Source organism: Meles meles, chromosome 15 (genome assembly GCF_922984935.1).
Source record: "Meles meles chromosome 15, mMelMel3.1 paternal haplotype, whole genome shotgun sequence".
NCBI classification, from domain to species: domain Eukaryota; kingdom Metazoa; phylum Chordata; class Mammalia; order Carnivora; family Mustelidae; genus Meles; species Meles meles.
Genome location: NC_060080.1, coordinates 24,683,557 through 24,698,893, shown reverse-complemented (window position 1 = coordinate 24,698,893; position 15,337 = coordinate 24,683,557). Strand labels below are relative to the sequence as shown.

General features: G+C 48.2%; 1 protein-coding gene across 1 annotated transcript in view; it reads left to right on the top strand.

Annotated features, from left to right (window-relative positions):
- Nucleotides 1–13,035: 13,035 nt before the first annotated feature.
- Nucleotides 13,036–15,337, top strand: part of CAPN13 (calpain 13) — an 80,493-nt gene continuing 78,191 nt past the window's right edge. The window contains exon 1 of the mRNA XM_045979788.1: nucleotides 13,036–13,214. The gene's annotated coding sequence lies outside the window, so the exon portion shown is untranslated. The remainder of the gene's footprint in view (nucleotides 13,215–15,337) is intronic.

Below are 15,337 nucleotides of genomic sequence, written 5' to 3'. Positions count from 1 at the left end.
TTTGTCCTTGATTTTTGGTGGTTTTATTATAAAGTGGCTTGGAGAGGATCTCTTTAAGTTGATTTTGTTTGGTGACTTCGTAAATTTGGATATCCAAATCTCTCTCCAGATTTGGAAAGTTTTCAGCCATCATTTCTCTAAATAAGCTTTCTGTCTCTTCCTCCCTCTCTTCTTTTTATAGAACTCCAACAATTTGCAAATTGGTTCATCTGAAGGTGTCCAACATATCATAGAGACTTATATTACTCTTTTTCCCCTTGGACTGGATAATTGCAAAGTCCTTGTCTTCTAGCTCACAGATTCTTTATTAGGCTTGATCCATTCTTCTGCTGGTGCTCTCTATCGTACTTTCACAGCATCCATTGTATTCTTTTGCTCCAGAATTTCTGTTTGGTCCTCTTCTGTGATTTCCATCTCTTTGCTAAACTTCTCATTTTGTTTGTTTATTGTTTTCCTGATATTGTTGAATTGTCTTTCTTTGTTTCTTATAGATCACTGAGTTTCTTTAAAATAGCTCTTTTGAATTCTTTATCAGTTAAATCACAAATCTCTATGTCTTAAGCTAGGTTACTGAAATATTATTTTGATCTTTTGGTAGAATCACATATCCTTGAGTTTTCAGTTCCTTGAAATTTTGCATTGCTGCCTTCACATTTGAAGTAGTTTTCACTTCCTCCAGTCTTCACTAACTGCACTCTCCAGTACATCTAAACATTTTCTTTCTCTCTTTCTTTCTTTCTTCCCTCCCTTCCTCCCACCCTCCCTCCCTCTCTCCCTTCTTTCTCTCTTTCTTTCTTCCTCTCTTCTCCTCTCCTCACTGCTCCTCTCTTCTTCTTTCCTTTCTCCAGTAGTGTTCTGGAGCTTCTCTTCTGGAAACTTGGACTCCCACAAAGACTGTCTTGTCAGTGGATGATTATCTGAGAGAGTGTTTACCAGGTTTCCAGGAGTTTCCAGACAGCAGCTGAGAGGGACTGGAGCCAGTTCATGGGCCACTGAATGTATCACAGCTGGGACCAATACCTGCATGTATATTACCTAATGTATAATGCACCTGTGGGCAAGACTCTTTCTAGAATTTTTTGTGTATGTGCTGGGTCCCATAGCTCCCACAAGGCTATCTTTGTCCCTGGAAGGATGTTGAATTATTTTTGTCTGGAGGGAGGACAAAAATGAGAGACGTCTATTCTACCATGATGCAAAACAATGTTCTCTTTCACAGACTTTCTACTTAAGGGATTATACACATATGAACAATCCAAACAACCTGGCATCATCACAAAGAAGATAATCTAACAGTTGGAAAGGGATTACCTACAAGTTAACCAGTGCTATATCTTAAGTATCTACATATTTCTCTCCCAAGGTCCCAACTAGATTAAAAAACACATTTTTTAGACAATGTACAGAAATTAAACATTGCACATTGGGAAATCTGCAAGCTTCCAACCAGCACCCAAATTCAGCCTAGCAATATTTTACCATATCTTATAAAAGGAGATAAAACCAAATATTACAAAATAAAAAAGAAATGATTAAAAATTTAAAAGTATAATTTCTCTCCAAAAAGTTTAAATCAATAGATCACAGCTCTTTGAGCTGTCATGCTTATACTCAGTTCCTCACTCTTTTTTTTAACAGAAAAAAATCCTTGATATGAAACCTTCAAGAAGCTTCATTCTCACATAAAATTTTGAATCCAAGAGAAATTCCTTTCATCTTATAGTCCATAGCAAATTTTATCTCAGTCTCAACCAGGGAAAAACCACACCTCTAAATTATACAGGTCCCTGAGGGGTCAAGATCAAACTGTTTGAAGGTCATGCTGTGATCAATCTGATTAACTGAGGTGGGATTTTTTTTTTTTTTTTACCTAAATGATAAATCAGCCTCAAAAAGAAATACATCTTTCCTGTTTACATAAGTATTTCTCAGAAATAAGGTGCATCTGTTTTCATGATCTTGTTTGTGTAGTAAGATTAATCTCTTGACACATTTCGCTTTTGATAGTGAATTTCTTGAGAAAGGGTGTTTTATTTACTTATAATTCTTTGTCTGGATTTGTAGCTTGGAAAACAGAAACACTGTACCCATTAACAAGAAATGAGGAAGTGGTGAACAGGGTAGAGAAGGGAAGGTCCAGGTTATAGTATTTGATGCTATATCCCAGAGACAAAATGCTCCTATAGAGGAAAGGTTGGCAGAGGTCATGAAATCCTGTGAGGTCAGAACTGCAAAGAGCTTCTGGATCCTGGAGGCCAGGGTTTCTCAGATATATTCCCTCAGGCCCTTCTGAGGTGCTTTGGGGGCCTCGCACAAGGGGTGAAACTTATTTGGAAGCCCAAATACATAAATTCTATAGTTCCATGAGAACGGCCTGTGTGTGTGTGTGTGTGTTAAAATTGACTACTCTGCGTACCTCATACAAGTGAAATCATATTGTATTTGTTTGTTTTTAAACATTTTATTTATTTATTTGACAGGGAGAGACACAGCAAGAGAGGGAGCACAAGCAGGGGAAGTGGGAAAGGGAGAAACAGGCTTTCCTCAGAGCAGGGAGCCCGATGAAGGCTTCAATCTCAGGACCCCAGAACCAGGGATCATGACCTGAGCCAAAGGCAGATGCCTAATGACTGAGCCGCCCAGGTGCCCCTGTATTTGTTGTTTTATGACTGGCTTATTTCATTTAACATAATATCTCTAAAAGGCTCATCTATGTTGTAGCCTATGTCAGAATTTCCTTCCTTTTGAAGACTAAATAATACTATGTTGTGTATATATGCCACATTTTTAAGATCTATTAATTCATTATTGGATATTTGTGTTATTTCCTCCTTTGGCTCCAGTGGATAAGCTGCTGTGAACAAATATCCATCTGAGTCCTTGGTTTCACTTCTTTCGGATCTCCACCCAGAAGTAGAATCCCTAGATCATGTGATAATTCTGTATTTAATTTTTTGAGGAACGGCTTCTATAGTGTCTTCTGTACTGTTTTCCATGGTGGCTGCACCATTTTCCATTCCCACCAGCAATGTATGAGGCTTCTGATTTTTCCAAACCATTGCCAATGCATGTTATGTTCCTTTTTTATATATAATAATAACTGGAATGCGTGTGAAGTGGTATCTCGTTGTGGTTTTGATTTCCATTTCCCTGAAGACTAATGATGTTGAGTATATTTTGTTATGCTTATTAGCCATTAATATATCTTCTTTGGAGAAATAGCTGTTCAAGTCTTTTGCCCACTTTTTAAACAGAGCAATTCATTTTTTTTTTTAAATTATTGACTTTTATTTATTTGGGCTTCCAATTAAAATTTGAAGAAACAATTCCAATTTTTTTTGAAGAAAAAGTATATTCAGAATGACTAATCTATTCCATCTTCCCTTGCACAGGCCAGGGCTCTTCAGGTGGGTTCATATGTCAACTTTCAGAGTTGTGCTTTGCCTTACACACTTCTGCAAAGACCATCTCTCTAAAGAAGGTCACATTCTGAGGTACTGGGGGTAACGACTCCAACATATGTTATTCTGGGACAGATAATTCAACTAACAACACATTCCAAAAGCTATAGCAGAATGTTGGTCTTCGTTCGGACGGAGGTCACTCCAGGTTCATTATTAACCTCTCTGGGGCTCAATTTCTCTCCTGCAATGGGCAAGACAAGATGATCTTAAGATCATCTTCCGGGTCTAAAATCTCTCTTCCCTTTCATCAATACCTACCTATTTGGTGTCCATTCCCCAGATGCCTTGCTCTCTACTAAGGATTCTCTCAATAATGGGTTAAACATTTGAAAAACACTTGAAACCAGTGAAATAACACCTCCCCCAAAGGTCCCAGGCTCACAGTGTTGCCAAGTGAACTGGGGAGACCTCAGACCCTAAAGCCTCCATCCAGCCTGTCTCAAGGATGTCATCAAAGGCTCTTAGTTTCATTTTGAGAAAGAGTTCAAAAACAGACATAGCATAGTGAGTGAGAAGTAGAAGCCAGAAAGTTTATTTCAGTGATAGTACACTCTTGAGATGTGAGAGAGGGTGAAGGGGGTGGGGAGAGAGAGAGAAAGGGGGGAGGGAGGTGGTATGTGCACCAGGGTTTAGGGTTCTATCTGGTCTCTGTAAAGTATTGACATCTGTTCACAAGAGGGTGGAATATTCATTGCTTGCTGTAGGGATTTCTTGGAAGCAGAATTTCATGCCTTTTCTTCCTTATTTGGTCAAGGGTTTCCTGTCATGGCGCCCACCATCTTGGGCCTGTCTGGTTTGATCTGGCATCCTGTGTCTTTGTTTTTGTGGGCTTCCAGAATAGGCTTCTAACTTCCCCAGTAGCGGGCCGTGACTTCCTCTTTGCTGGACTCCAGGTATCCTGGCAGTGGGCCATCAGAAGGCGGGTATATTCACAGATAGGACTTACCAGGACCCATCCAAGCCCCATTTCCATCATCTTGGGACTCCACATACCCCTCAGGGCTACTCAAGCCTCCCATCTCCTCACACAACTGGAATACCAGCCTTTTCACCTCAGCCCTGGTACCCAAGTCACAACAGCCCCTTCGGTCTCACCGGGAGAGCTGCTCATGCAGAACTCCAAATACTGTCCTTGATGACAGAATTATCCAGTGACAGCAGGGAAACACACCCACACAGCAGGCAGCCTGCAGCTGACAAGTCTCCCCCAAAACAACCAGCCAAGCTCGCAAGTGCTTATTAGCACCAGTGTCTGCTTTGCTAACTCTCCTCACACAGACATCTTGAGCCCTGGGGAAGTGAGATGGACAGGACCATGGCGGCCTGTGGGGAAAGCTGGTGGGAAACACTGGTATGTGCCTTCCCCCCGGTGGGAGCACATGATCCATTTTCTTTTTCCTTTTCTTTCTCCACCCACAGCTCCTCATGGGGGGAAAAAAAAAATGTAAACTTTAGAAACATGTAAAAGAAGGCATGAATATAATCAGCCACAGTCTTACCATATAGAGACATTGTGACATCTTGACGTTTTTACTTCCATTTTTGAACCATTGTAAAACATAGTTGAAATCATATAGAGCATATTAAGTCCCAGTTTTTATTCATTTGAGAGTCTCACAGCATTTTGCTAACATTGGTTATTAGTCAGCTTCATAATGAACATCACTTGGGAGATCGGCAGCCCCACTGATGAAGCAGAAATTCAGTGCGTGTTAGTTCTTCTGCCCCCTTGGTGTTGTCTTTCACGTTGACTTTAAGATTTCTTCCTGGGCAGGGGAGGGGGGTCTTGTTTACCATGACAACCCTCCCTGCAGATGGCAAGCCCTCCTGCCAAGCCACCGATTAAAGAAAAAACTGGGCAAGGCATTTGTTGGTACTTCAATAAGAAAAGGGGGGGGGGGGTTGGAGAATTGAGCAAGTCTGGGTCCAAGTATGGGGCAACCGCCCCCACCCCCACCACCCCACCACCCCCCCAGGAACAGCACCAGAGTTTTCTCAGTATCTTAGCTACCAGAACGAGCGGCATGAATTGGGGACAAGTCTTGTCCTAAGTGTCCTGTGGGGTCATGGATGGCGAGAGGCAGCTCAGGTGGGCAAGGACCAGCTCACACAAAGTTCACTGCCCCAGCTGCTGCCCACCCATTGCATTTGGTGCTTATAACTTGAGGTACTTCTTGATAAGCCCCATTGCAAGGATCATTTAATGGAGCCCTAGATATGTTAATGACTTGCCTAAATTAAGTAAGGGGTCAAGCTGGGATTCTAATCCCAATCTGGAGGTTCTTACACCACAACCATTGTTGCCTCTTGAGGCCACTGAGAAGGCTCCCTTCCTCATGCACACTAATAAGATATTCATTCCTACTGAAAATCTTCTCTCAGAAAATAAAGACCCCAAGTATGGTTGGTATAGTGCGTGAAGTGGTGTGACAGGTGGATCCTGGCTCGGGACTGGGACAGGCCGTGTCCCGACTCCACTGACAGCGCCTGCTGGCACATTGAGAGCCCGTGGTTCTGCCAAGTAGGGAGACTCCTACTGTCCTTGAACTGTCCTTGACTGAAGAGAGTCACCCCATCCAAGGGCATGCTGCCTCCGCCAAGACAGCCTGCATCCAGTTACTAGTCCATGTGGGGGATATAAAAGGCTTGCCTTTATCCCTTAAAATGGAACAATTCTGAAGGTCCACCCAGAGTCTAGACCAGCCACGGGGTCCGCGTAGACCTTCGTTGCAACAGCCAACATCCGGGTCCTTCTGCCTAGCACCTCCCTCTTCCTTCATTGCCCTATAGGCACTGATCCAACAACACCCAGTAAAGCTTCTGCACATGAATCTTCTCAGAGTCTGTTTCACAGGGAACTTGCCCTAAGACTTTAGAGCACGAATCATTTGCGTGCTATGAATGAAGGGGATACAGAAATACACAGTTTCCTTCCACAGCTCCTGAAACTAACTGACTCCCCTAATACACTGAGGGAAGAGGGTCTTCTCTGCAAGAGAGAGCTGGGGAAGGGGGATGGAGTCCTCTGAGATACAGCAGGCTGTGTGGGGTGGCTGAGCTGGGGCCTTTTGGCAGACCGGGGGTGGGGGGGTGGGGGGGTGCGTGCACTGAACAATTGGAAATGACCCCACCCATGAAGGAGGCAGGAGAGAGGGACCCAACCGGTAAGAAAGAGATCAGACCCATGGTTCTCCATCAGGCTACGCATCCCAATTGCTCAAGGATTTTTAAAATATATTCCTACCAGGAGCACCCTCCCTCAGCCCCAAGTTTCCGACTTGGCTGATCTGGGGGATGGTATTTTTTTAAAAATCTCCCCAGGTGATTCTCATGCACAGCCAGGCTTGAGACTCATCTGGCGAACAGAGGTGGGCATCAGTGGCCTCTGAAATCTACAGGTTGACTCTGACCATCCATTGATAGAAGCACCCTGACTTACCACTAGGCTCCCCTCCAGGGCTCCTGGCATGCTCACAGAAGGCAGCCCTACCTCCTGACCCTGTGAAGGCCCGACGACCCTCTGATAGCACCAGCGTCCACGTGGGGCGGGGGCTGCCTTTTCTAAGCAGTGGGCCAGCGGCAACCAGGGCTACCAGAGATCCATCCTCAAAGCAGTTTCCTGGGATGCCTGTTAATCCGCGGATTCTCACACCCCACCCCAAACCTCCCAGTGGAAATCTCTCCATTTTGTAACAACCCCCTCCCCCAGCGAATCTTCTGTATCTAAGTTTGAGAACCGCTGCCAAGAGCTCCCTGCCCAAGAGAGCCTTCTCTCAAATCTCATATCCCAGTTCACGGTGCGAAATTTTGTTTTCTGTGCAGATAAGGAAGCCTCCCAACTCCTTCCCAGGGCATGCTTGGGTGGGAGTCAGTTCAAGTTCCCCTAGTGAGCGGAGCCCATCAGCTTGCTAATGAGGAGCAGAGGGGGAGAATCCTTTCCCAGATTCTTTCTGGTTAGTTTTTTTTTTTTTTTCCCCTTTAGCACCAACGGTAAACATCGCTACATTGCTTGTGAGTCGTCCCCAATATTTTTTTTTTGCATTGTGCAATTGAATTGACAGTTTTGCATAATAAAAGGTTAACATGATGAGCAAACAAGAAATGAATGAAGCTTGATTGTTCAGATGCAGAATTTGCAACAGAGCACACTGTACTTATCTTCATGCTCCGTCCATTGTCCAATGATTGTCCTCTCTAGATGGAAGTATGGCTCTAGGATGGATAAAAATAGATATTAATAGGCTTGTACACAACCTCCCAGCAGCATCGCCTTATCAAGGAGGCATGACTATTTCTCTGACCTCCTGTCTTGGCATTCTGTGATCGTAACTGGCATATCTTGATTCCTCATCTGCGGGAGTGCTTGGCGGTTTTAACTTCCTCATTTCATTACTTTGCGATGGTGCCAGAATCCATATTAATGAAATTATTTTGATTATCTTTCATAGATAGTGTGTCAGTGGGCAGTTAGCAGCCCCGTCAAGGACTCCACGAGGATCCTGGGCAGCTTCAGGCCCCAGGATCTCCCCCTTCCTCCTTTCTCTAAGACCCCTGCCTAATTTCCTCTTTCCTTCTGGGGATTCATTTCTCTGCCCTGTTGTTGTATTTTTGTCACACCCAAGACTGGCCTAGATGGAGACAGTCTCTTTGGGGCATCCCCTTCTTTTGGTCTCCCCAACTGAGCTTAATTAGTTTTCTTGTTCACTATGTTGGGGGACAGATGGAGAAGCCCAGAAATCCACAGGAAGAAGCTCTACTGTTTTAACTGGTCCTCCAAGAACATTTTCTCGAGGGTCCCAAGGTCTCTCCCATCGACAGGGACAGGAGACCTCTTTTCAAGGCAACTGACTCATAACAAAGAGCCTGATGGGAAGTTGGTGATTTAGATCCGGTTGAGTCTCAGTCCCTGCAAATCTTACTGGTAGGTCCTTTGTTCTGGGTACACCTACTCAAGGTCTTCTCAAGGTCTGTCACCCCAGAGAGCAGTCACAGACTTTCCTGGGCAAGGAGAATATTCCCCCACCCATTTACCAAATGCCCTTCCCCTGTCTTCAAGCCATTCTGCATTAACTTTGCACGCATTATTTGTACTTGTCTCCACTCCATCTTATTTTAATTTCCTTTCGGGAAGGAAATGGGTGTTCCGCAGGACCCCAGCTTAGCTAAAGAATGAAAGTAAGCAACACGGCTTATTCCAACCCTCCCTCGCTCCCCCACATGCATTGGCTTGCCTAAGCCTTCTTGACTCAAATCCCTGAGAACTTGTTTATTGGAGATGTAGTCAAAGAAGGAAGCAGCAATGACATCTCTCCTGTCCCCTCGCTCCCCTCGCTATGCATTGTCCTAGGACAGTCCTGCTCTATGCCTCCTCCTCGGGCTGCAGTGACAGTGACCACACTCGGACTATGCTTTCTCAGCCCTGGGTGTCCACCCAAGGAGCTCACCCCGAGGGATGCTAGAACATTGAAAGGGGCAGAGCAAGCGCCCAGCAATGACGCAGAGGCCCATCTCTCAGGGTGCTGCTGTCCTGCTCCTTCAGCACAAGCAGGGCTTGAGTCTCCCCAGGCCCTCTGCAGCACATCAGAAGGCAGGGAAGGGGGTGGTTTTTCCAGCGCGCCCATGAGTAAGGATTCTCCATCAGCAGCAGAGCTCGGCTCTCCTTGGCCCAATGCATCTGTCTCTGTTCGGCAACATACGGCCACACACACATGTATCCTGCTGGTCTCTGTTATTCTCTTCAGGCAATACTTAGAGTACGCAGGCAGGCTGACTTGCTATTAAGATAGAACTTGACCAAACACATGAGAATGACTTCCTTTTCCCTCTCTGGATCTTCTCTTTGTCCCAGCTGGCTTTCCCTTTCTGGCCTGGGTTAAAACCTTTGTCCTGCCCACACGTGTCTGTGGCTTCCAGCGGAGAAGCCCCAGCTCTCTTCTCACCTGGCTTTCCTCAACGTCCGCCAGCCGCATACTATGTCTGGTTTTACTAACTTGTAGCCGCCACTTACTGAGTTGTTCCTAGGTACCAGGCTTCGCATGAAGCAACTGAATGGCCTTTGCTTTTTTCCATGCTCTTGATGGCTGCTGAGTTAGAGTCGATTGCTGTCACCATTTGGGGGTTGAGGAAACAGACTTGGGGTTAAGTAGCTTGTCCAAAATTCCACCGTAAGTAAGTGGTTGGCCCCAGACATTACGATTTGGAAGCTTGAGTGCGTAGGATGCTTCTCTTGAAGGTGAGTGCGTAGGATGCTCTTGAAGGTAATGCTGGATCTGTCGCCCCCTGCTCAGAGCCTGAGAACGTGACTAGGGCAGGTCATAATCCACCCAGAATACAGTCCATAGTACAGCAAACTCGAGCTAGATGAGCCTCTGGCCCCGGCGTACTTTTTGGCACTAACAAAAACCAACTCTCAGGGTGCCTGGGTGGCTCAGTCGGTAAGCGACGGCCTTCGTCTCGGGCCATGATCCTGGAGTCCCAGGATCGAGTCCATAGGCAGACTCCCTGTTCGGTAGGGAGTCTGCTTCTCCCTCTGACACCTACCCCCTCTCGTGTTCTCACTCTCTCTCTCACTCTCTTTCTCTTTCTCAAAGAAAAAAAAAAAAAAACCTTCAAAACAACTCAACTCACTTTGTTGACTCGATTTTTTCCACACACAGAGGAATGTAAAAATAATGAAATCGGTCAGATGATCTTTTAACTCTATGGCAAGCACTCTGAGTACCTGTCTGCCTTGTCACAACAGTCCCCTGTCCTATTTTGCAGGGACATTTGATTTAATCCCCTGAATCAACACTAGGGACAGTTTACCTTGGGGACATCCTAGAGGATGGTTATGGGAAAGGGGTGCAAAGGGGACTTTGGAGTACTGGTAGTGACCTGTCTCTTCATCCAGGTCCTGGGAACCTGGGTTTCATGGCCTGAAACAGCCATCAAGCCATCCCCTGGGATTTGTACTTTCTCACCACTCGGACCCCTGCCTGGACCATGTCCACCACTCTCCTCTCTTGGTAAGGTTCTCTTCCATCCGTCCCCCCTTAGGGGTCTCCCGTGACTCCTCAGTCAAGATGAGGTATCCCTGTTTTAGGTGCTCATAGACATGCACCCCACCCCCCCCCGCACCTCCCCCCCACAAGCTCTGATCACAAGAAAATCCTCCGGCTGCTTCTGTCGCAGCCGGCTCCCTGTGTGTCTCTCTTGCTAGACTCCAGGCAGCCGGGCCTTGCTGTGTCTCCCGGGCCTGGCACAGGTGGCTGTCATGAAGGACTCTGTAAAGGAATGATGGCGGGGGAGGGAGGGAAGCAGGCAGAGAGCGAGACTAGAGGGGCGGAGGGAAGAAAGTGAGAGGAAGGAGAAGTGGCAGCAGGGACGGGGAGAGCTGCCTCTCCCAGGATCCGGAGTCTTGGGGCGTGGCTAGAGGTGGGCAAGGGGGAGTCCTCGGGAGTGTGTACTTGAACGGATGAACGGGTGAAGACCCACCTGCAGAAGAAGTCACCGTGAAGACAGACTCAGCAGCCTGGGTTCACAAAGGGAGGGTGGAGACCCCGAGTCCAGCCTGGCTCGGGGCTTCTCCGGGCTCAGAGGGGGTGACACACTAGAGTAATCCACCAAGTCTTCAGGACACTGAGAGCTGGGGGTGTCAGCTACAGGGGTGCAGACGGCAGCCGCAGGGATGGCCTGACGCAGCCCGGGCATGAGCGGCCACAGCGGGGTCTGAGCATTGGACGTGATGGCGGAGGCCTGGGTGGGCCATCACAGGCCCCAAAGGCAGGCCTGACTTGGTGGAAGAGGAGGGTCCTATTTGGGGACCAGAGGCCTGCATCTCGGGGCAGATGCGAACTGCCCACGCTTGGGGCACGCCACACTGCCCCTTCTGACCTGGAGGAAGACCAGCCAGAAAATTAGGAGAGAGGTCACCCAGTTTACAGCCCCAGGCTGGATTTCTCTGGAACACACACACCCCTGAGAGTTGGCTTCTAAAGAGCGCATATGAATGAGGAAGAGAGAGAACACCAAAGACCCAGCGAACTCCCAAAAGAAAACAAGCTCTTGGATTGGAAACAAGCCTTTCCAGAGGCCCCCACTTTATCCACAGTGACTTGTGTGACTCCCAGCACCAAAACCACGTCTTTGGGAGACAGTCCTCCCGACTTTTTAAAAGATGTTTATTTATTCGTCAGGGAGAGAGAGCATAAGCAGGGGGAGGAGGAGAAGGAGACTCCCCACTGAGCAGGATGCCCATGGGATGGGATGCGGGGCTCCATCCCAGGGCCCTCAGATCATGACCTGAGCCAAAGGCAGAGGCTTAACCAACCCAGGCATCCTGAGACAGTTGCCCCTTTTAACTCAGTATCCCCAAATCTTGCTCTGGGGCAACAGTTCCTGCTCTAAGGAGAAAAAAAAAATGATGACATAGGAGAAAAAAATCATCAGTAAGCAGAAAAACTCCCAGTGAGTGTTCTTTAGGGACTCTCAAGACACACGGACGTGGGTAGGACCTTCTAAAGCATTTTCACACCATGTTTTTCTGAAACTCTGGCTTTCGAATGTTTTGGATTGCCTGCCCTATTAGTGGAATCACACACCACCAAGAGAGGTCTATTTATTCATTAATTATATTCACACCATAGTGTGTTTACTGCTGACTGTATTTACAGTGAAAGTTCCAGCAGCGTGTGTCCGCTGGTGTGCAGGAGTTCCAGTAAATAAATAGGAGGGAAGGCCAGGCAAGCCTCATAACCCTCTTATCACATAGTCAACCACGACTCAGAGGGGAAGAGTTGGCCCAAGTCAGACAGCGAGGAACTGGGGAAGAAGAATAAGAGCCCCCTTCCAATGGTTGTGGGACCCCTCCTCTCCACCTGGCAGCCTCCCTGGGGCCCGTCTCAGCCACACTTGGCACGCGCTGCAATTCTTCCCTCCGCGTTCCAGATCCATCCTTTCCCCGCTATGCCAGCGAGGATGGATCCCAGTCACTTCCGTTCCTGGGGATTTCCACATTTTTCTTCTTGCTTTCCCTATTTCATCATTCTCACCTGGAACACAGGGTGAGCCCTGCTATTGGGGAGAAGGGCGAGACAGGGGTGCCCTATTCCCCTCTCTTTCTCCCAGATCCATTAAGCGGTGAGGATGCGGACCTTGCCCCCCGCCAAGGGGGTTCACCAAGCCCAGGGGTTAATGTGTTCCTCCAACTGTTTGCTGAATGTAGATGTTCTCTCCCGCAGAAGGCCCATGTGATGTGACTTACTTTGAGGGGCTCTTCCTGATACGCAACACCTGGCCACTGCCCTTCCCTGTCCGAGAAGGCTCTGGAAGGGCTTCTGTAGAAGCAGGCATTCTCTGATTCCTAGTGTAAACACTTGGAACAATGAAAAAACCACAGCACAGGCAACCAAGACATCAGCCGTTCAGCTGGGGGCTCCAGGAAGTGAGCTGGGACTGGAAGACAGTTGCAGTGGAACACAGCACCCTCCCTCCGGAGGCCCCGAGGTCTGGTCCAGGAGTCACTGTTTAACTAAGGTGGGGCACTCCCCAATAAGCACATATAAGGAGGAGCCTACTGCGAGGAGAAACCCGGACTCCGGACTCTGCCAGCACTGTCGGTCTGCGTGCTCCCCAGAGACGCGACCCTCATCTACCACGGCCACTTTCCCTCCCACAAAGCTGCTGTTGCTGAGTGTGGTGGACCTGGCCAGACGTCCCCTGGCTCCCACGGGAATACTGCTGACATCAGATACACCCGTTAGGAAGCAGGTAGGATGTGCGCGGTGACCTCCCTGGGCTTTGGACCAAGGTAGTGGTCCAAACTTCAGTGAGCAAACGAATTCCCCCAAAGAGCATCTTAATTACATAGATTCTACGTCTCCCCACCAGAGAAGTGTCTGCGGAAGCTCCAAAAACCCAGGACTTCTAGCCCAAATGGTCCAAGGTTAGGCTTGAAGGAAAGCTAGAGCAAAGGATGAGTTGCCTCGATAAGAGATCATTCACGCTTGGCCTATGTCCCCTAACAGCGAGTCACCTTAGCTTTTGTGCTTCAAGTCCCAAACTCAAGGGCTACGCTGACCATAACGGACACCCCGATGGGAGGAATCCTGTCTCCTTGTTCACCCATGTTCAATTTCTGACACGTGGTCCATGTTTCATATTTGCTGAAGGAAGGAATGGGGCTCAGGGCTTGCCTTTTGTTTTCAAATGATCTAGCTTCAAATTACGGGAACAAAGTTGAGAAATCTGGGTTCACCACAACACTGATCACCGTGTCAGAGATCGAGGCGGCTCCATGGACCCTAGAGCTTTGGAGAGTCAATGCCTGTGCCTCTCGGGCTGCTCAGGCCGGGTCCTCCTGGAGATGTGATTCTGTGCTTAGGGAGATAGCTCTCGCTGTTTGGCTTGAACCCAAGCTAACCAGACTAGAGTAAGTGCAGACATTTTCCCTCTGCGGTTACAGTGGGGGTATGACCTGTCCTGGGATAGAAATCAAACTTCGCTGACCCCCAGGTGGCATAAACAGAGTAATTCAGCAGATCTTCTTGAATGGTTCCACCTGCCCCACACACCTGTCCCGGCTAGACCTAAACCCTTTCTTTCTTTCTTTCTTTTCTTTTCTTTTTTTCTATTTTTGCTGGGTGATAGCTTCAGGAGGACTCCATATTCAGCAGATGAGAGTCTACCTCCCCCACAGGTGTTTGTGCCTCCTACGGTCCCCTTCCTCCGAGGACAGTCCTGATGCAGATTCTCCTAGGAAGGCTCTGAGAAGGGCCAAAATAGAGAAACTGGTCAAACTGAGCGGGCCAGCACTTCCAGTCCCCAACACCTGGCTGGGAGCACGGCTTCCGGCCCTGGCCCTCCTGGGTTCCCGCTGGCTTCTGTCTTCGGGCTTGAATTCTCAGGGGACTCTTCTCTACCATGCACCGCTTTTTGCTTTGCACAAACAGTTTTTGAAGAAAGAATTCTGTGATCTAATGGAAAGCCTGTGCACGCTCACCAGTCTGCAAAGCATGTTCCCGCAATAAGCAACCAGGAGAGCATGGCCAGACCTGATTTCGTCATTTTAATAATTAACTTAGTTGAACAAGGTGATCCTGAAGGGGGTCTTCCAGCTCCTTGGGAGCGGAGCCCTTCCTGCTGAAAGGCAGTTGAGGGTCGTCTCGTCCTGCTCAGAGGCCATCTAGATAGCTGATAAGCAAATGCCAGTTTTTAAGAGCTGGTATAGGCGTGTGGCAACGAAGGCTGGTCCCGTGGCGGCCGCCTTTGCTGGAGTCGTAGGGAAGATGCTCCGTGTCCTGTACTGAGTGTCGGGTGATGCGGGAGGGGCTGCCTCTCGCCCCCTGTGCTCTGGGATTCACATTCTCACTTTGCTCAATAGCCACAAGGGACCTTTAAAACGGAGAGTGGCCAGGACCTTTGGTTCATTTCTCTCTGAAACGATGATCCCTTGGGCGATACTCTGCCTTCTGATCCCTGGCTGGGTCAACCCTGTTGGCCCCGCTCCCATAGCTGTCGGTCAGGCCTGACCAGGACCTCCCGCAGCTCCAAGATTGGAGCCAGACCCCCCGAGGGCTGTCTCCATTGGGAGTGACCACACACCTGCTTCAGGAGATGTGGCCAATGACCCCTATCTGGATCACTGCTGGGCACAGGGGAGGTCCTAGGACCATTTCCTTGGTTCTCCTCACCAAACATCACATCTTGTTACCCAGAAGTGGCTTCAAACCAGTAAGCTACACTGTTATGTTCCATCTCCCAAATGCCCAGCATCCTCTTAAGTACTAAAGAAACTTCTAGATGGCCTTACCTTGGGGAGAAACTCTGGGCAGAGGCCTTCAGGATGGGCTGGCTCCCAGGACTCTGGACTGCCGGCCACCGCGGGTACATCG